At 36.8% G+C, this 23321-nt stretch overlaps 1 protein-coding gene; it reads left to right on the forward strand.

The window, feature by feature from the left end:
- LOC106091280 (circadian clock-controlled protein daywake) overlaps positions 1-23321 on the forward strand; it is a 758551-nt gene that overhangs the window by 44144 nt on the left and 691086 nt on the right.

The raw sequence follows: 23321 nt of genomic DNA on the forward strand, positions 1-23321 counted from the left end.
TAATGCGTGCTTGGGTTGTGGTGGGCCCCACGACTATTCAGTATGTCAATTACAAAAAGCCCCCAAGGATGATGCTGTTGTGTACAAATGTTTTAATTGTGCTAAGAGGAATTTAAAACATGTAAACCATCGTGCGGATGACCCACGTTGCCCTTCTCGAAAGGAGTATATGGAAATTCGACAAAAGGTAACTGCAAACCGAAAATATAACAAATTTATTCCGTCTCAAGACTTTAGCATGTCAAATGACGACTTTCCATCTACAAGTCGTCAAGCTGCGCAATTTCAAGTGCCTTCCTGGCCCAAGAATGACCACAACAGTAAAAATGTTCCATTATCGAACTCGAACAATAGAACTAATGACGATTTGTCAAACGATAAAATTATGGAAATATTTTTCGAAGCAATAGATGCATTGGAAAAATGCACAAATAAATTTGATAAAATGAGAGTACTAGGAAATATGCTTCGTCATGTCATATAATCCTAATATAATAAATCGATTAAATGTTATGCACTGGAACTCACAAGGCATAACGAATAGAAATTCTGTTATTGAATTGGAACACTTCTTGCACCAAAAGCAAATCCACATAGCCTTAATTAATGAGACTTTTTTAAAAGAGCATCATAAATTCAAAATAACCAACTATAAAATATACAGAGCCGACAGACCAACGCACGGTGGGAGCCGACAGACCAACGCACGGTGGAGGCGTACTAATTGCAATTAAAAACAAAATACCACATCAAATATTGCCTCATATCCCAACATACGAATTGGAAAACATTTCGATACTAATTAACATTGACCATAGACCAATAAGATTAATTGCAGCTTATAGCCCGAAATATACAGCCAATTTTGCTCATGACATAGATAAAATGACGTCTATATCAGAAGATTATTTAATTTTTGGAGATTTAAACGCGCATCATAAAAGCTGGAATTGTTTCCACAACAATTCTGCCGGAAACTGTTTATTCAATAATCAACTTCAATCGAATTTTTACATATATGCGCCTACAGAATTCACCAGATATCCACAGGGAACATTGGCGAAGCGCCCTTCAGTTGTTGACATTTTATTAACAAATTCCAGCATTAATATTTCACCGCTTGAGACACATCCAGGTGAGCTCCAATCGGATCATGTTCCCATCACATGCCAAATATACGGCCAAGTTTCTGAAAGACGAATTTTAGTACCTCAACTAAAACTTGCTGACTGGAATGCCATACAAAACTGGGCTGAAAATAAAATACAAAGCCTTAGCATAGAGCCTTTAAATATCTCATTAACAAATATTGAAATTACCTTATCCCGAATAACGAAAATTGTCCAAGGCGCCGCAGAAAAGGTTCCAAAAGTCGAAAAACAAGCTTGGCAGCAACGATTGTCTCGATTAACTATATATTTAATCGGGCAAAGACGAAGATATACCAGAAAGTTACAAAGATCCAATAATGTTCAAGAAAGAATCTACCTTACATGTGTCTTGAAACAGCTGTCGAAACTGATCAGCTGGCACACTTGTCAAGACAGAAATAACAGCTGGAATAATTTTCTACAAGGGTTGCCACCTGGTAGGAAAAAGTTTTGGGCAATAACGAAGGCCATAAAAGGGAAAAAATGCTCAGTTGGAAATTTAAAATCAAACGGAACTGATGTCTTATGCAACACAGATAAAGCAAACCTTATAGCTGACTCGTTTGAAAATGCACATAAAACCACTTTGAGCTCACATTCCTCTGTTGAAGGTAAGGTTGAAAAACATATTCAATGGTTAAATTCACAACGAATTCCAAACACTGCAAATGAAGCACTTACGACTAGTAATGAAATCAAATTAATAGTTAGCCAATTAAAAAATAACAAAGCCGCTGGAGTCGATGGCATAAAAGCAATATTTTTGAAAAAAATGCCTGAAATATTTTTTCATAAACTGGCCATCATTTTCAACTGGTGTATTTTAAACGGTTATTTCCCAATGCAATTTAAAAAGGCGAAAATTGTTCCAGTCTTAAAGGCTGGCAAAGACGCAAAGCAAGCAGCTAGCTACAGACCAATCAGCATTTTATGTGGTCTAGATAAAGTATTTGAGAATGTTATACACTCCAGAATTGTAGAGTATTCGGAGAACAATCGTATTATTAATAAGGAGCAATTCGGATTTAGAAGAGATCATTCTACTATTCACCAACTTAAACGAGTTTTAAATTATATTAAAACTAACAAGGAAAATCGGAAATCAACGGGTGTTGTTTTTCTTGATATAGAAAAGGCATTTGATTCTATTTGGCATAATGGACTTATTTTTAAGATGAACCAGTTTGGATATCCTATTTATTTGCAAAAAATGATACAAAGTTTTCTATTGGGAAGATCATTTATTGTAACAGTAGGTGAAGGAATATCCACAGAACGTTCAATTCCAGCAGGTGTCCCCCAGGGCTCAATTCTCTCGCCCCACTTATACTCCATCTTTACTGCGGACTTTAGTATCCCAAGAAATCAAAAGGCAGCGTTTTATGCGGATGACTCTGCCCTAATCACTTCAGGAAAAGTTTCGAATGCTTTAGTCAAGAACATGAAAAAGGCGATAACTGTTTCTCAAAAATATTTTGACAGATGGAAAATCAAGATCAACTCCGCCAAAACAAAAGCAATAATTTTTCCTTATAACAAATCGCCAAAAAGAATTCCTAGTATTCAGTTGTCGGTGAATAATGAGATCATTCCCCTGGAGGATTCGGTGAAATATTTAGGCGTGTTATTCGACAAAAAACTCAACTTTAATGCCCACATATCTTATATTTCTGGGAAAGCTATAAAATGCGGACGAGCATTGTTTCCGCTGTTAAACAGAAAATCAAAACTAAATGTCAAAAATAAAACACTAATTTATAAAATGTGTATCCGGCCGATCATTACTTACGGTTGCCCAATTTGGTCAACACAGATGACACAAACGAATCTCAAAAAAACTTCAAGTCATTCAAAACAAAAACCTAAAATGTATCTTAAATCTACCAAGAAGATTTCCAACGAATACATTACATTCAAGATTTAATTTTAAGTTGTTATCTGAAATATTTAATGAAATTTCACAAAGATTTGAAGATAGATGCAGATCTTCACATATCCATTTAATAAGACATTTGTACGGTTAACCATATTTACATCTTTTATAACAAAAAGATGATTAAAGTGGTTGACTGAAAATTTCTTTAAATTTTGTAGATTATCAAAGGTTTTGCCTATCTTTTTCCTTACATGGCTCTTTTACTAGGTATTTATTTTTCTATTATATTATAAGCCTTACTTGATGCAATACTATATGTAAAATCTCATAATATGTTATATTGAAAATCTTATATTTTAACTTTGTAACATGGATAGTGATAAATAAAAAAAAAAAAAAAAAAAAAAAATTAAGAATGTTTTTCAAGACTTACAAGCACTAAAAGGAGTTGTTGCTTTCCAAAAAAGAAGTATCATTAGGGGTTTAAAGACGAACCTTGTCAACAATTAAAAATAAACATTCATTAAGGCACGTGCTTGAAATTATTCCACCTTTGATTTATTACACCAAACATAGAATTAAACAAAACTATCAAAGGTAAGACAAGTAGGAATGTGTTAGATTAGGTTGAGTCGAAGCGTATATACCCTCCAACATGGATCGTATTTTTCAAGTTTTTTGGTGGAAAATATTCAATTGGAGCTAAAAACTAGATATCAGTATTATATGTATTATATTATTTATCTAAATATGTTAATAGGAGTTGCGTCGATATTTGACATTGGAGGTGAATTTTGAAATTGGAAAATCGCTTAATATGGGACTTCTATCAACTTAATGTAAGCCTAGTTGGGTGAGAACTGTGTCACCTACATTTTCATGTAGTCAAACCGCAGTCAAAAGGAAAAGTATGCCTGCCCGCCTAAGGTGCAGGTTAAGTTTTGTGGGGATAGCTTTACTTGTTCCGAAGACATTATGCATATCGTTTAAAGTCTAAGACCAATATTTTTGTCCTAGCGATTTGACAAAGCAAATATGCCTTCCCATCCTATGGCTAAGGTTATACAAAATGTCTACTCAATAAAATTATACTGTAGTATCCTAATGGATTTTTACATGGGCATGCATTAGTATAAGAACTCTGCCTCTCTGTATTTCACCAATCTACCAAACATACACACACACACACGCATGTAAATAAAAACAAATATGACCACAAAGTTTGACAAGTAATTTGGAACATGTGCCTGTCCGTCCGTCCGTTTGCCTATCTCTTTGTTCGTCTGCCCACTACCTAAATCCATTAAGTCGGCTTGTAAATTGTCTCTGATAATTACCTGTTTTTTCTTTAAGAGCATTTAGAATTGAATCCAACATTCATGGATAGGCGTTCATATGTGTATATGAAAGGATACACTTAGAGTAAAGTTTATTTAATGTTCAAATGTTCATTATCTACTGGCTTCAGTTCTCGATGAAATGGAAAGACAAACCGTACACTACCAAGTCTGGGTACACTTTAAGCTATTTTGTGAGTATATCAAATTGACTAATTTATGAAATCTATATCCAAATCTGATCAAAAATTGATATTCCACACTTAACAGGATAAAGAATCCTATTTGGTAAAGATCGGGCCGAAATTGTGGATAGGATAAGATAAGATCGGATAGGATAGCATGGGATGGGATAGGATAGGATAGGTTAGGATAGGATAGGATAGGATAGGATAGGATAGGATAGGATAGGATAGGATAGGATATGATAGGATAGGATAGGATAGGATAGGATAGGATAGAATAGGATAGGATAGGATAGGATAGGATAGGATAGGATAGGATAGGATAGGATAGGATAGGATAGGATAGGATAGGATAGGATAGGATAGGATAGGATAGGATAGGATAGGATAGGATAGGATAGGATAGGATAGGATAGGATAGGATAGGATAGGATAGGATAGGATAGGATAGGATAGGATAGGATAGGATAGGATAGGATAGGATAGGATAGGATAGGAAAGGATAGGATAGGATAGGATAGGATAGGATAGGATAGCAAATGATAGGATAGGATAGGATAAGATAGGATAGGATAGGATAGGATAGGATAGGATAGGATAGGTTAGGATAGGTTACGTTGGGATAGGATGGGATAGGATGGGATAGGATAGGATAGGATAGGATAGGATAGGATAGGATAGGATAGGATAGGATAGGATAGGATAGGATAGGATAGGATAGGATAGGATAGGATAGGATAGGATAGGATAGGATAGGATAGGATAGGATAGGATAGGATAGGATAGGATAGGATAGGATAGGATAGGATAGGATAGGATAGGATAGGATAGGATAGGATAGGATAGGATAGGATAGGATAGGATAGGATAGGATAGGATAGGATAGGATAGGATAGGATAGGATAGGATAGGATAGGATAGGATAGGATAGGATAGGATAGGATAGGATAGGATAGGATAGGATAGGATAGGATAGGATAGGATAGGATAGGATAGGATAGGATAGGATAGGATAGGATAGGATAGGATAGGATAGGATAGGATAGGATAGGATAGGATAGGATAGGATAGGATAGGATAGGATAGGATAGGATGGGATAGGATGGGATAGGATGGGATAGGATGGGATAGGATGGGATAGGATAGGATAGGATAGGATAGGATAGGATAGGATAGGATAGGATAGGATAGGATAGGATAGGATAGGATAGGATAGGATAGGATAGGATAGGATAGGATAGGATAGGATAGGATAGGATAGGATAGGATAGGATAGGATAGGATAGGATAGGATAGGATAGGATAGGATAGGATAGGATAGGATAGGATAGGATAGGATAGGATAGGATAAGATAGGATAGGATAGGATAGGATAGGATAGGATAGGATAGGATAGGATAGGATAGGATAGGATAGAATCGGATAGTGGCAGTTTACTTTTAAAAGAGACTTACCGAGCGCACTACCAACTCTCCTTCCAGGGCGACCTACATGGTTAGGTTAAGTTTAAGTGGCACTCAGACTAGAGCTGGCAAAATTCGATGGTACAACCGATATTTTTTTTTTGGCAGAATATCGATTGATCGATTAAGTGGCAAAATATCCATGGTGCTATCGGTACTTTCGATATTTTATTTTTTGGCAGAATATCGATTGAAATATTTTCTATCGATATTATCGACAAAGATCCATTATTTGCTAAATTGCAAAAAAGTGAACGCATGCTAACTTCAGCCGAGCCAAATCTTATGTACCCTCCACCACTTATCACGTTTGTCAAGTTCTCCCCACGGGTTTTGCCTATAGGTAGAAGCTAAAGAAAGATAATGGTAGGTCTAAAGAAGAAATACCCATGGATTCGTATATATTTGGATAAGAATTAGTTTCTGTAGGTGCTCATGATCTCAAGTCGGGAGATGGGTTTATACGTTTAAGGACCGATGCGGATCATACTTAGCACAGATTTTGGAGGTCATACTAAAAGTCATTATGCAAAATTTTAGACAACTCAATCCTCTAGTGGCTCAAGAAGTATAATCTGGAGAACGGTTCTCTCATATAATATATTTAATCATGGACTAATTCGACTAAAAATTAACGTGCTATCGACTGAAGAACGGACGGACATTTTTCTTTTGTAATATAGATGATAGGAAATTAACGATAGTATCGATGTTTATTTTAAAAATATCGAATCTATAGAATGTTGCGGTTATCGATAGTTTGGCTGCTCAGATTTAAGGGCCCAAGAATTCAAATCTGGAGATGGGTTTATATGGGAGCTATATCAGGTTATATACTGATTTGGACCGTACTTGCCACAGTTGTTGGTGTCATAACAACACTGCTTGCAAAATTTCAACCAAATCGGACGAAAATTACGGCTTCCAGTGACTCAAGAAGTCAAATCGGGAAATCGGTTTATATAGAAGCTATATCTAAATCTGAACCGACATGACTTATTTACAACCCCCGACGACCTATATCAAAATTAAGTATCTGTACAAAATTTCAAGTGGCTAGTTGTATGCGTTCGACCGCTATCGTGATTTCGACAGACGGACGGACTAGATCGACTCAGAGCGTCGAGACGATCAATAATATATATACTTTATGGGGTCTTAAACGAGGTTCAGAATGACTAGATTAGTATAACTCCATCTTATGGTGGTGGGTATAAAAAATGTAGAATTACATAATTTTTTTTTTAATTAGAAATACATAAAAATTTCCCCCCAATTTTCTAAAATGGCATATGAATTTTTGGTGGTGCATATTCTTTCTCACAAGCAAGAATTACGATATTTTTTCAAACCGACCCCTATCAGCATTACCTGTTACTAGTTCGGTAAATAGTATTGGAGAGCCAAATGCTTAAATAACTAAATTTCTTAGAATTTTGCATAAAATGGAACTGCAGGGATAAAATTGGCTTTAATCGTTAGCTACTGAACTAGATGAGGGTCCCAGTTACAGGCTTCACAACCCAGCACCGAAGCAGTGGTACATTTTTTTCCATGTGCATGAACATCCTTCCATCGTTCTGATGTCTTTCAACTTTTTATGACACAAAACAAAATGGACGCAAAATTCGCCCTCCCTTCTCTTTTTTTTTTGCTCTCCCTCTTAAATGAGTACTGCGACGGACCAATACCACTGGGTACGTACTGGTCAAAACCAATCAATTAGTTTAATTTGATTTTTGTAAGAAGGAATGTCAAAAGTGGCAACAAACGAATGAATGAATGGCCAGGCAAACTTTATGATTTTCTCGTAATTATCGGTAATTGATGTTCGATATGTGTCTCTCTGGCATTAAGGTGTATGGTGTCAAGGTAGGGGAGGAAAAGTGGTGGGCTAAATGCGATTGCGGCGCGTGTGGCCAACAGACATTTCATGAGGTAAAGTCGAATAGAAAACTTTTCCATTTCATATTCGTTGTCTTTGACCATCTTCGTTGTGGTAATCATTGCTGTTAATTAGTTATGCGCCATTGCATTTATTTCACGTTTTCTACTGCCACCCATTAAGGGTGGGTTATTAAGGATTAAATTGCATTGATCCAAGACATGATAAATTTGAAGCGTAATGAGACTGATGACAAGACAATTGTATGGAGGGAAAAAAAGAATTTGAAAAGGGAAAAATGCAACCTGCGGTGGCTCAAAATGTCCTTCAGGTAGCAGAAACCATGGCCATGATTCGGAGTTCATGATATCTTAGTAATATCTATCATAATCTCCTAACTTCCACGTTGAAGTTGGCTGAGGAAAATGGTCTAGGCGTAAGTCCATATTTAACAGAGCCAAAACAAGTTTGCTTATGTATAACACTTTAAGGTACAGCAGGGAAACTTCTCTCAAGAGTGCCGTCCGATTACAATGTGTATTTTATGATATGATGACAAACTTTGTAAGCATTGGTTAAAACTGACCACATTATTGAAATATTAGTCCAAATCGGATGAACCTTCAGACGAGAGTACCGACTAACAGACAGACATGCGGTCGGACAGATAGACGGACGTAAGGACAGACAGACAAGCGGACATGGCTAAATCGAGTCAGAAAGTGATTCTGAGTCGTTCGCCAGCATTAGGAGAAAACCACCGCTGAAAATTTTTTCTGATGGTCTCGCCAGGATCCGAACCCAGGCGTTCAGCGTCATAGATGGACATGCTAACCTCTGCGCTACGGTGTCCTTTGTAAACATATAATAACTTAAAAATTTCGATTCTGCTAGTATATATGCAATACCCGGACCTGATGGAATATTCCGGCGTTACTACAAAAGCAGGCCGACTATCTGGCGCCTCATCTAGCCACTATTTACACATCGTGCCTAGGACTTGCGTATACTCCGAAAGCCTGGCAGGAGGCAAGATGGGTATTTATACCTAAGTCCGGCAAGGCAAGTTATGCGACACCAAAGGCCTACAGGCCTATAAGCCTTACGTCCTTTCTACTCAGAACCGTGGAACGTATTGTAGACATCTAGCGATCTGCTCAAATACAAACAGCATGCCTATGTCAAGGGAGGGTCGGAAGGCCCTGCACGAGGTTGCGCATAAAATAGAAGAATCCTTCGATGCCAAGACGTACACATTGGCGGTTTGCATTGACATCAAGTGGGAGTTTAACAATGTGCGGACCGACAAATGCAAATTTTGCCCATGAACATTCCACTAAGGAACAGGGGCAAACTTCTCACATATCGATGAGTGCAGTCCGATTCAAGTTTTAAGCTCAATGATAAGGGGCCTCCTTTTTATAGCCGAGTCCGAACAGCGTGCCGCAGTGCGACACCTCTTGGAGAGAAGTTTTACATGGCATAGTACCTCACAAATGTTGCCAGCATTAGGAGGGGAAAACCACCGTTGAAAATTTTTTCTTATGGTATCGCTAGGATTCGAACCCAGGCGTTCAGCGTCATAGGCGGACATGCAAACCTCTGCGCTACGGTGGCCTCCGACCTCCGTGCGGACCGACACATTGATCCACTCCTTAGACCAGTACCGGGTGGACTGGGTCTCTACAGACTATATATACCATATGCTAAGGAACAGGTGGATAAATTGCGGGTCCCATGACATAAATATAAGGGGGAAAGTGGCACAAGGCACGCCACTGGGGGCATTTTATCGCCACTCCTATGGGTGACCACCATAAATGACCTATTACGGATGTTGACTGATTGAATGCTGACCTATTACGGATGCTGACTGAGGAGGGATTTGAAACCGTCTACTATGCAGACGATGCTATAATACTTCTAAGGGGAATGGATCCGAACTAGTTATGCAGAAAGGCCGAAGGGTCTTGCATGTAGCATATGACTGGGCTAGACCCAATTTTAACCCAGAGAAGACTGAAATATGGCTGTTAACATGGAAGACGATGGTGGGCTACGTTTCCGGAATAAAACGATTTCAATATCTGACAGGGTCAAATACTTAGGAGTGATCTTCGATAGGAAACTTAATTGGAAGTGTCATTCAGGAGCGTACTGAGAAGGCTCACAGATGTTGGGCATTATGTAGACGGGCCATTGGCCCGAAATGGGGCCTGAATCCGAGGATAATCCACGGGCTCAATAGGAGCGTGATTAGACCAATACATACTTACGCCTCAGTAGGTTGGTGGACTGTGATAGGGAAAAACAAGTTCAGAGAACATGTTGTCTTGGCATATGTGAAGCTATGAGGACCATGCCCACTAGGGCACTGGAGACTATTCTAGATATCCAACCCATTGACATACAGATTAAGTATGAGACAGCCACTGCGGTTATGAGACTTAAGGCGATGGGAGAATGGATTGAGGATGGGAGCGGCTCATACCATGGTGGTATAATCGAGGCGACGATAGGAAACCTGGAAGGAATGGAAGAGGTTTCCGATCGGATACCTGAGACGACACTTGAGGTCAAGAACAAGGCACTGCTGCCAGCGGCACTGTCTTGGAGTGACGGAATCCTAGCATTGCAATCTGGAAGATCATGTTACACGGATGGATCAAGGCTAGAGAACAGAGTGGACCGTTAAGTCTACATTGAGAACCCAGGGACTTAGATCTGTTTTAGACTACCTGAACATAATACGGTCCTGCAGAGACCGAGAGTATCTTGTATGCAATGGGAGGAGACTCATTCCTCTGTAGTTGGCACATTCCTTCTTGCCTCCTTTCTTGTGTACGGGACATAGTATGTTGAGGTTCCAATCATCGGGTATGCGTTCTCCTAGCCAGATTGCGCAGATAAGCTGATGCATAAGGTAACCCGTCGGCTCCTACTGCCTTGTTGTTCTTTAGTCGGGTCACTGCTACATGGACCTCATTCCGACCAGGAGGTAAACATTCTATACCATCATCAGGGATTGGTTCTGCGGTATCCTCTTCGCCGCCAACATCGGACACTAGCAGTTGGGTAAAATGTTCTTTCCATATCATCAGCATGTTATCTGTGTCAGTTGCCAGATTTCCTTCTTTGTCTCTGCAAGAGGATGTGCCTGCATCAAAGCCACCGGTTTGATGTTTAATTCTTTGGTAGAATTTCCGGACTTCATTCTGACTCCTGTACATCTCAATTCGCTTACACTCACGTCTTTCCATTTCCTTTTTCTTTCTGCGGAATAGACGTTTCTCCTCTCTCCTTTTCTCCCGATAGCTCTCCTTCATCTGGCGCGTTGCTACTGATTGCAGGGTTGCTCTATATGCCGCATTCTTGGCTTCAGTAGCATCTCGACACTCTTGGTCGTACCATGGGTTTCTTGGAGGAGGCTTCCGGTACCCAAGTACGGATTTCGCGGCATTTTCCATGGAGTGGGCAATTGTTTGTCACTGCGCCATTATATCATCGGAACAAGGAGTGTTTTCATTAAGCAGTTCGGCCAGTCGAGTGGAATATGCCGCTGCCATTTGTTGTGTTTGCAGCTTTTCAATGTCTAGCTTCCGTGCAGTGTCAGATCGTACTTTCCTCGCCATATTCAAACGGGTGCGAACCTTTGCTGCAACAAGGTAATGATCCGTATCTATATTCGTTCCTCGGATCGATCGTACATCTAACACGCTGGATGAACGCCTTCTATCTATCACAACGTGTTCAATTTGGTTTCTCGTGCTTTGATCGGGTAACAGCCATGTGGCTTTGTGAATATTTTTATGTAGAAATCTGGTGTTACTAACTATCATGTTTTTTGCCGCGGCGAAATCAATCAGCCTCAATCCATTACTGGACGCTATTTCGTGGAGGCTAAACTTTCCGGCTGTCCGACCAAAAATGTCTTCCTCCCTATCTTCGCATTTATATCTCCCAGAACGATTTCAATATCATGGGCGGGGCAGCGGTCATATTATCTCTCTAGGCGCTCGTAGAAAATATCCTTGATCTGCTTGGCTTTTTCTTCCGTCAGAGCATGGTCACAAATAAGGCTGATGTTGAAGAATTTGGCTTTTATGCGGATTGTGGCTAGTCTCTCATCCACCGGAGTAAAGCTGGAGACAAGGTGTTTCAGTCTCCGACTAACCACAAATCCACAGCCAAATTCATGCCTCGTGTTATGGCAGCTTTAGTATAGTTCGTCACAGTTTGGAGTTGTAGTGACGCCATTCCCAAACCATCGCACTTCTTGTAAGGCGGTAATATCTGCCTTGTACTTCTCTAATACATCCGCCAGAGCGTATACTGCACCTTCTCTATAAAGAGTGCGGACATTCCAGGTGCAGATACGCAAATCATGGTCCTTTTCTCGTTTGCGTGGGTCGTTAATGTTGGGGGGGGGGGGTCCGTTTTTACTATTCCTTTGTTTCTCATAGTAGTTCTCATAGTTTTCAGGGAGCGGGTTACTGGCCCAGCGCCCCAACCGCATGGGTTTTGTGGGATTGCACAAAGATCCGTAGCTCGCCTCCAGCCGCCCCTAACCTGGGAACAGACGCTGATGTTGGCCATTGGTTATTTGAAGGCGCCAATAACTCGCCTTGACATCTCGAGTATCATTGGCACTCAGTATTTAATTAAGAGCCAGTGCCACCTGACTCCTCACTGAGACTCTCCTCTCGAAAATCGCTGACTGCCCGCGGCCGCATTTGCAGCTACTCCGCATACCTGTGGACGCGCCCGGTAGCTTTCAGCTAAGCTTTCCGTGATAACGATGGACACCACACAAGTAGGGGCTCAAAGCTCCAGCCTGTGTGGTGCTCATTTCAATACACAAACTCATTTGCCATGGCAAAATTTCGATTTTGCATAAAATCCGGACTGTAGTTATATACAGACCGCAGTAGCGGGTTCCATTTTTTCTTTCTCTAGAAAAAGTCTTGTATAAATTGAGACTTAAATATTTTAAGCTTCAAAAATAGCATCGTTTTATGTTCTGTATATCAGTTAAAAGTTAATATTCTGATAATATCTCATTAGATAAAAGATTTCATTCCTTCTCATCCCTAGTTATTAAAATTAAATTTTTTCGAATTTCCCTGAACATATTTCCATGTCCATTGAAATTCCCCCCCACCGAAAAAAAATGTTGTTAACCTTGTAAGTTTTTTTTTTCTCTCTTTGAGGTAGAGGAGAATACTGTTTTCCTTTGGTCATTAAGGCCAATGACCTTGTTTTGTGCCTCCAAAGAAAGAATTTTACGTCAGTTGGTGGTCAATTTTATGAATTAAGCAATTAATCAAATTGATTTGATTTGATTTAAACATGGTGGTCACTGCGTAATAACAAAAATATTTGGCCCCTGCCCCATGCAAACACACACAAGGAGGAAGTCAATAATTTCCTTTGCACTGAAATGTGTTCCTACCAACTGTCATCATCAATATGCTGGCTGACAATAGAAATGTCCTTTCTTATTCCATTACCTATCCTGTGAGTGTAAGACACAATGAGGAGGGCCAATTTGCTGACGATAAGCAGAAACGATTTGGAGCCAGCCCATTTGGCTTTGGCTTGCTATAATTTTAGGCATTGAAGAAAAATGATAGCATTTTTAGGTTCATGGAATAACTAATGACAATTTTGGGACTTAAAAGTCTCCTTGGAATAGAAGGACATATACTAACATATGTTTATGCCATACCATGTAGGCATACATACGAATGAGAGAGGTATGACAATGTATTAGGCCAAATTAATTTAAATGAAGATTTATTTCAAAAACATTTTAAAACCCCAATCTAGCCATACACCATATCAAGGTTTTTGTTTTAAAGATTATAATTGAAAGACAAAAAAAAACCATTGTTATGAATTTGATTTCAATAAAGTCTGTATTAGGTTTGTAACTTAGTTAAACTTACAATGATGATACCTTTTGGTATTTGAAATGAATTTTTATTTCAAATGCTGTTTCCTGCAGCACCTACACAGAAAAGAACCAAAGAAACAAAACTTAAAATAAACATGCTATGTTCAAATTTAATTTGCTCTTTACTAACGGACATAACCATCCGAACAAATTTCGATCGTCAAAATCCGGTGAAAAATGCATACCTATGCCCCATAGCAGCTATATCGAAATATGTTCCGATATGGACCAAATACTGCTCTTCTAAAGATTCGATATTGGCTGAAAGAGGGGTTGGTCCACCGATATTTGAGAAAACTTTACAGCAAGAGAGTGCAAAAAGAACCACTCTGCCTGTACATAAACTGGAGTACAACAATAGAAAACTCAAGCAGTAAAAAAAAGTTTAAAAAAAATTGGCCCGATTGTTACATAAAAGTGAATCAACACAAAAATGTTATCAGATGAACCACAGATGTTCATAAATAAACAATACTTTTTTTGAACCAAAAGCCTCGAACTGTTCCCTGGTGGACAATTCAGCAGCAACATTTTCCCAACAAAAAAGTGCTTCAGATCTTTGTGTTGTGTTGGTACACATAGACATTGCTTGGTAATGGGTGGTATACGAAATCGACAACGCGCGTTCGCAAAACCGCATATCTTTAAACGAAGCCTGTTTATAATAATTACATACTATATATAAGTTTTTTATATAAAAAAAAATTGATTTTATATTATACTAGCTGGACCGAGCCCGCCAAAATTTTCCTTGGAATTTTTATTTTCGACGTTTAAAGAGCTTTTTGTGAAATACCATGCTACGAAAATATTGGGTTGCCCAAAAAGTAATTGCGGATTTTTTAAAAGAAAGTAAATGCATTTTTAATAAAACTTTGAATGAACTTTAATCAAATATACTTTTTTTACACTTTTTTTCTAAACAAGCTAAAAGTAACAGCTGATAACTGACAGAAGAAAGAATGCAATTACAGAGTCACAAAATTTGTCAACGCCGACTATATGAAAAATCCGCAATTACTTTTTGGGCAACCCAATAGTATATCGCTTGATAAACAGTTTTACAATATAAGTGCCTTTATCTTAATCCCATCTTTATTGGTCTACGAATTTAAGTTTGGATGTAAGGTGTACACCATTCTTAGAATACTTTATTTCTGCCCGATATTCTCATGATGTCTGATTTAGAGGTATTTTCGGGGTCGAGGTTGTCCCCCAAACACTTGGCCCTGAAAAAATATCAGCATCGTGCTCTTCTCTCAAATTCCATTTTTTTAAACCCCATATTGAATTGGTTTTGAGGGGAGTTTACAGGATGAGGCGTTCCTCAAAAACATGGCCCCAAGATTGGTTATCAAATTTGTTTTCTAATCTCAAATACCTTTCATTTGAGCCACATATTGGCATGGTCGAAAAAATTTTTCCCTTTGGGGGGTGTTTTGTTGAAGGTGTGAAGGTCTAAAATACATGGTTCTACATTTGGATATCAAATTTGTATTCTACTCCCAAATACCTTTATTTGAGCTCCTTGTTGCGATGGCCATTAAACAATTGCTGTTTGTGGGGTATTTTGGAAAAGGGGTAGACCCCCAGAAAATTGGTCCCGAAAATGGATATCAATTCTTGCTCTACCCCCGAATACCTTTCATTTAAGTTTCACATTGACATGGTCGGTAAATATGCCCGATTTAGGGGTGTTATGGGGATTGGGGTGGTCCCCTGAAAATAAATCAGCAACGTGCTCTATTCTCATATATTTGAACCCCATATTGCCATTGGCCTCGAAAGTGGATATCAAACTCCTTATTGAAAAAGCCAGCCAATATGTCCGGTTTGGGCTATGGGCCCTAAAAACTATGAATGTCAAGCTCCACAGTCTTGAAGACCCAAATTGCCTTGGTGAGCAAATACGTCCTACTTGGGGGTTGTTATGGTGGTGTCCCCTAGACAGTTGGTCCCGAAGGTTGATGTCAGATTCAATGTCTACTCCAAAATATCCATCATTTGAGCTCAATTTGTATAGTCGGCATACATAACCGGTTTGGGGGGTGTTTTAGGGGATGGGGTGGCCACTCAGTGACTTGGTTTTGAAAATATATATCAGATTCGTGTTCAACTCTAAAATACCTCTTATTTGAGCCTCATATTGTAATGGTCAGCAAATACTTCCTATTCATAGACTCTTTTGCCGAACACTGATATCAGATTCGTGCTTTACTTCCAAAGACCTTTCATTTGAGCCCCATATTGCTATGGTCGTAACATACCCCAAAGAAGTTTGGGGTATGTTCACAGGGATGGGCGGCCCCTCAAACACTTGGTCCCACATCTGGATATCAGATTCGTATTCTATGGGAGATGTTTTGGGAAAGGGGTTGACCTCCAGAAACTTTTTCCTAAATTTGGATATCAGATTCGTATTTTACTCGCAAATACATTTCATTTGAGTCCCAAATTGCCATGGTCGGTAAATATGTCCGATTTAGGGGTGTTTTGGAGGTTGGAGTGGCCCCCAAACACTTGGTCCGACAATTGGATATCAGATACATTTTCTAATCTTAGAAACCTATCATTTGAGTCCCATATTGTCGTGACTGGTGTATATATATATTTGGTAGGTTTTGGGGTGGGGCGCCCCCCCCCCCTCCCCCCCTCCATGGTACCCCATCCGAAATTTGAATACAAAATTTTTATTTGTAGGTTACTATAAGAGAGCACACAAAATTTCGCTTAAATCGCAAGACTCATCTCCGAGATTTGGCGTTTCTAAAAATTTGGGTAAGGGGGAAGGTCCGCTCCCCCTTCAGATATAAAAAATTTAGTACCTTATTTTCAATACGGAATCATTAGTGAAAATTTTAAGAAAATCGGTTCAGTCGTTTCTGAGTCTATAAGGAACACACAAACAAACACAAATAGATTTTTATGTGTAAGATTGTAATATATATGATTTTGCATACCATTTTTGCATCAGGGTGTTTTTAAAGTCTTTGAGAAAAATCATAAATATAAGAGGGTGACAAGTAAGCTAAATTCCATAAGTATGTAAATTCGACAACAATTTTCAAAAATTCATTACTTAGATTTTATTGTTCAAATTGAAGTCTCGGTCACCGTGTTGGCCATAACGCCTGAGATAAGACAACATGCTGAGAGACTTAAGGTTTTCAACGCATGTGTTAAAGGCAACTCGAGCCTATTCTTTTAAGTCATTCATACTTACACGGCTTTTAATCGCCACTCACGAAGGATTCACTCCCTTCTGATAAGTTTAACCAAAGCGCATGGTAATATTCCACAAATACATAACAACTATCACAGTTAAACGTGTAGCTCTATGATAAGGTACCTCATTTTTTACTCCAATTCTTATGACGCCGATAACTCTGGCAGATACCCTTTATATGCTTGAGTTACTTACAAAATGTTGACGTTATAAGAGAGAGGCTTACCACAGTTTAAGCATATTATTGATGTTGTTGCCAAGGTAAAAACTCAAATGTTTCTCTGGCTATGCGGGTATGCCCACCTATGCTTTTAAGAAGAATGTTTTCAGGACATATGTTCAGGCTTTGGCATCTACAGCGGTCAAAAAAAGTATTCATCATTCAATGTTTTTTTTTTAATAAGTCTACAAAAGACAATTGGAATAAAAACATATTAAACTAATGATGCAGTAGTGCTTGTGTGATGTATATGTACACAATTTCATTGTTTTTAAAGAAAAAAATAGTATTTATTGGAACAAAAAGGGCCATTTTACAGCTGAACACAAAAAATTAAACAAAAAAAGTATTCATCATTGCAAAAAAACAAAAAAATAAATAACATAATTTAAAAAAATTAATACTTTGTTATTCGACCACAGCGTCTTATAACTTCTTTTAAACGGTTTGACATCGATTGGACTAATTTAGCGGTTATATTTTGGTCTATATTAGTCCATTCCTCCATTATCACCTGTTGCATTTGACTCTTGCTCGAATAATTGCGCGTTCTCAATTTGCGTTCGAGATGTTCCCAAAGATGTTCAATTGGGTTCAAGTCGGGACTTTGAGGAGGAGTTTTAATGACTTTGGGGCAGTTATACAGCATCCACATCTTGGTATTTAAAGCAGAATGTTTGGGGTCATTATCTTGATAATATTGAAAGTTATTACCAAGCCCAAGTTTTACAGCACTATCTTTTAAATTCCTCTTTAAAATGTCAATGTAATACTTATGATCCATTACTCCATTAATAATTTCAAGATTTCCCGCTCCTGAAGCCGCCATACACCCCCAAACCATTAAACCACCTCCACCATGTTTTACAGTAGCAACTGTGTTTCGTTCTTCAAGCTCTGTATTTGGTTTTCTGTACACTATGACCTTTCCATCGCACCCAAAAAGATTAAACTTGCTCTCGTCTGCAAAAATGACTGTTTTCCAAAATGATTCGGGCTGTTTTACATACATTTTTGCGAAGTTTAGCCTTTTCACTCGGTTTATTTTATTTATAAAGGGCTTCTTACGTGCAGTTCTTCCTCTGTAACTATGCCTTTTGAGTGTATTTCGAATTGTTTGTGTAGTAACTTCCTTCCCTAAATATTCCATAGTGTTTTTACGAAGAATGGTCGCATTTGTCTTCGGAGTTTTCTGAACTTGCCGCACTAGCCAACGCACATCTCCAACTGAAAGTGCTTTTGGTCGACCAGATCTTGGTTTATTGTCAACAGTTTTCGTTTCTGTCCACTTTCTGATGATGGATTGTATAGTAGATCGTGGTCTATTTAATATTTCACTGATAGTTTTTTGAGTTAAACCATTCCTGTGGTGTTTTATTATCAAAACTTTTACCTCATCAGAAACCTCGTTTTGCTTACGACCCATTTTGACAAAAACTATATTTTCAATGAAATTAAATATTTGCTGTCAAGGGCAAAGCCTCCTTTACTAAATAAAACAGAAAAGGGGGATTCCCAAATAATATTTGAATTTGACTTTGATGATAGCACATCAATGATGAATACTTTTTTTGTTCTGTTTTTGGTGTTATTATATAAAATTGCATTTTTTGCGCTAATTAAATTTATTTTTTGAATTTATTTTAAAACATATTACGAAAAATAAACTATTGCATAAAACTGCATTATTTGTTTACTTTAAATTTTCTTCAATTACCCAAAATAAGTGAATTTATTATCAATTTTGCTAATGATGAATACTTTTTTTGACCGCTGTATGCTGTTATCATTTGATGTAAGCAAAGTCTTGCTATCTTCCTAAATGGGCTTAAATTCCTCCTTTGATAAGTTCATGCCCAGTTAACCATGTGGCATTTGCCTGTTTACGAGTATCTCAATTTACTAACATTTTTAAATAAACTCTTTGTTTTCATTAATTTGGCCTAATACAGTCAATTTGGCAAATACCTGCCTAACTGAAGGCAGTGACTTTTCACTTCTATGCTTCTCAATTTAGTGGTAATGGCTCCTTGGGGCTAGTGGGGAATGAAGAAAAGAGAATGAGAGAGAGAGAGAGAGAGAGGTTGGAAATCCCTTACACAAATCAGATGGACACATCATTAAACTGTCAGGCAATCACACTCAATTGACTTGTGAACTTGTCGGGCTTTTTGCAGACCCTACATTGAAGGTAACCCAAGTAAGTAAAGTTAGCAAAGGAGTCATTGGAATCCTTGGCCTACCTCATTTTGTATAAAATTCCTTAAGAATAATGGTTTGGTATGCTTTTGGCCTAGCGAAAGGAAAGAAGTTCCTAAGGATACCATGAAAAAGAATAGAGAACATTAATTAAAAATTATTTTTATTTCTTAGGGTTTCCTGTGTCATTTTTTCCTTTCCCTACCCTAAAAAAGTTTGGGCTTGATGATCAAAAATCATTGTTTTTACCAAGGCAATGAGTGAAAAGGATAACAAGGATAACAAGGTTGACAAGGTATATTGGCTTCCTTTCGTTGTGGTTCGGTTCGATATGTTTCTATCATTGTTGGCCATGATTGTTGCCTTTGTTGCTGTTTCTTTTGTTGCATAGCATGGCAATTTAATCAAAAGGGGGGCTTTGTTTCTTCTGTCACAATCTCGATTAAGTTAATAACATAAAAGTCCATTTCAGGACATACACATATACAAATTTATCCATACATACTTTTATAAATTTGGTTAACTGGTGGCCACCGCCACCATGTGTCCATGGAATGAGCGAGTTTTCCATTGCCATTTGAATACTCCAAAATACCATAAAGGGAACCAAATGGAAGGCCAAAAATGTAACGAAAAAAAAAGAAATCTATTAAAAATCAACCGAAATTGCGTTGAGTCAGCGGCTGTAGATGGATGGATGGCCTATTTGTCAGGTGAATGAAAAAGTTTACCAACAGTTGTGGTCAGATGTAGCTAGTGTAGTTTAAAAATACACTCAAAAAAAAAGTAATGGCAGTTTTGTCTACCATACTATTATTTTATATCTTTAAGAGACATTTAAATAATTTTAATTGGTAAACAAAAATTATTGTACTTCAAATTCAAGTTCTCAAGTTTCATAAAATATATTAAAATCGATTTTGCTTAAGTTTCGATAAATATCGGTTTTGTGAAATTTTCGATAGAAGCCGATTTTGTGGAAACCCCGAAAAAATTAGATTTTGTAAAAAATATAAATTAAAATCGATTTTGTAAAGTATCCGTACAAATCGATTTTGTGAAAAAATCGATAAAAAATTGATTTTCTAAAAAAATTATTAGGTGATGTTGAAATTAATAAAAACGATTAAAAAATTCTAATAAAAATTGCTTTTGTGAAAATTTGGTAAAAATCGATTTAGTTAAAAATAAAAACTTTGATTTTATAAAAATCGAGTTTGTACAAAATATGATAAAAATGGATTTTGGTTTGAAATTTAACTTCTTCAATTTCAAAAAAATTATTAAAATCGATTTTCTTTAAATTTCAATAAATATCGGTTTTGTGAAATTTTTGATAAAAGTCGATTTTGTGAAAAACCCGAAAAATTAGATTTTGCAAAGAAACGATAAAAATCGATTTTGCAAAGTATCGGTATAAATCGATTTTGTGAAAAAATCGATAAAAATTGATTTGCTAAAAAAATTATTTACTGATATTGAAATTTATGTTTTGTGATTAAAATATGCTTTAAAAATAGGGTTTGGGAAATGTTTGATAAAAATCAATGTAGTTAAAAATTAAACAAGTAAAACGGCATTAAGTTCGGCCGGGCCGAATTTTGGATACCCACCACCCGGGTATATATGTAAACCCCCTTTCGTCATAATCCGGTGAAAATTGGATTACTTATGCACTCAAATTACGCACTGACATTGAGTGGTCTACTAAATATAAGTCACTGTTGAATTTTGTATTTCAAATTTTAACAAAATTGAGTAATAAATAAAGCTTTTATGAGCTTCAGGCCCTTAATCGGCATATCGGTCTATATGACAGCTATATCTAAATACAATCCGATCTTCACCATATTTGGGTCGGATGCCATGTGGCCTAAAACTACTCACTTTCGTTTCAAATTTCAACGAAATCGGATGAAAAATAAAGCTTTTATGGGCTTCAGACCCTTTATCGTCAGATCGCACTGTACGAGAGGTATATATAAATACAGTCCGATACAAACCATATTTGGGACGGACGTCGGGAGACCTAAAACTACCCTCTGTTTTAAATTTCAGCGAAATTGGTTAAAAAATAAAGCTTTTATGGGCTTCAGACCCTTTATCGGCAGATCGGTCTATATGGCAGCTATATCTAAATAAAAGTAAAGTTTCAGCGAAATTGGATAAAAAATAAAGCTTTTATGCCCTTCAGGCCCCTTATCGGGGGATCGGTCTATATGGCGGCCATATCTAAATATAGTACGATCTGAACCATATTTGGGTCAGATATCGGGAGGCTTAAAACTGATTCAAATTTCAGTAAAATCGGGTAATAAATAAAATTTTTATGGACTTTAGACCCTTTATCGGCAGATCGGTCTATATGACAGATATATCTAAATATAGTCCGATCTGAACAATATTTAGATCAGATGTCGGGAGGCTTAAAATAACCCACTGTTGCAAATTTCAATGAAATCGGTTAGTAATTAAAGCTTTTATGGTCTTTAGACCCTTTATCGGGAGATCGGTCTATATGGTAGCTATATCTAAATATAATCCGATCTGAACCATATTTGAGTACATTTTTGGGAAGCCTTAAACTACTCACTGTTTCAAATTTCAGCAAAAGCGGATGAAAAATACAATTTTTATGGGCAGCTATATCTAAATGTGGTCCGATTTGGCCCGTTCAAGAACTTAACCAGTGTGCATCAAAAAGAAGTATCTGTGCCAAATTTCAGCTCAATATCTCAATTTTTGAAGGCTGTATTAAAATCTAATTTTCACAAAATCGATAAAAAATTCAGTACAAATTGATTTTGTGAAAAAATCGATAAAAACCTATGTAACAAATTGACTTGGTGAAAAAGCTAATTTTGTGATAATTCCATTTTTTGTTGTAATCGATAAAAACGGATTTCTTAAGGTATATTTAAATGTTAAAAATATTTGTAACAATTTATAAAACTATCGATTTTGTGGAAAAAATAAAAAATAAATATTTTTTGAAAAAATCGATTTTGTGAAAAGAAGTATAGAAATCGATTTTGTAAACAAATCTATAAAATTGATTTTGTGAAAAAATCGATAATAATCTATGTGGCAAAATACAGATTTTGTGAAAAACCCGATTTTGTGATAAATCCATTTTGTGATGAAAGCCATAAAAACGGATTTAGTAAAATATATCTACTGAGGTTCAAATGTTAAAAATATTTCTTACAAATTACACTTGTACTGTGAAAAAATCAATAAAAATCTATGTTGTAAAAAATTGGTTTTGTGAAAAAACAGATTTTGTGATAAACGCATTTTGCGATGAAATCGATAAAAACAGATTTTTAAGGTATATTTAAATGTTGAAAATATTTGTAACAATTTATAATACTTAATTATTATACTATCGATTTTGCGAAAAAAAATCGATAAGAATTGGTTTTTTGAAAAAATCGATTTTGTGAAAAAATGTAAAAAATCGATTTTGTAATAAAATCTATAAAATTGATTTTGTGAAAAATCGACATAAATCTGTGGATTTTGTGTAAAAACTGATTTTGTGCTAAATCCATTTTGTGATGAAATCGATATAATCTTATTTTATTAAATATTTGTAACAATTTATAATACTTAATTATAATACTATCGAATTTGCGAAAAAATCGATAAGAATTAGTTTTTTGAAAAAATCGATTTTGTGAAAAAATTTAAAAAATCGATTTTGTAATAAAATCTATAAAATTGATTTTGTGAAAAATCGACATAAATCTGTGTTTTGCAAAATATGGATTTTGTGTAAAAACTGTAAAAACTGATTTTGTGCTAAATCCATTTTGTGATG

This window comes from Stomoxys calcitrans, chromosome 2 (assembly GCF_963082655.1).
Source record: "Stomoxys calcitrans chromosome 2, idStoCalc2.1, whole genome shotgun sequence".
Classification (NCBI taxonomy): Eukaryota; Metazoa; Arthropoda; class Insecta; order Diptera; family Muscidae; genus Stomoxys; species Stomoxys calcitrans.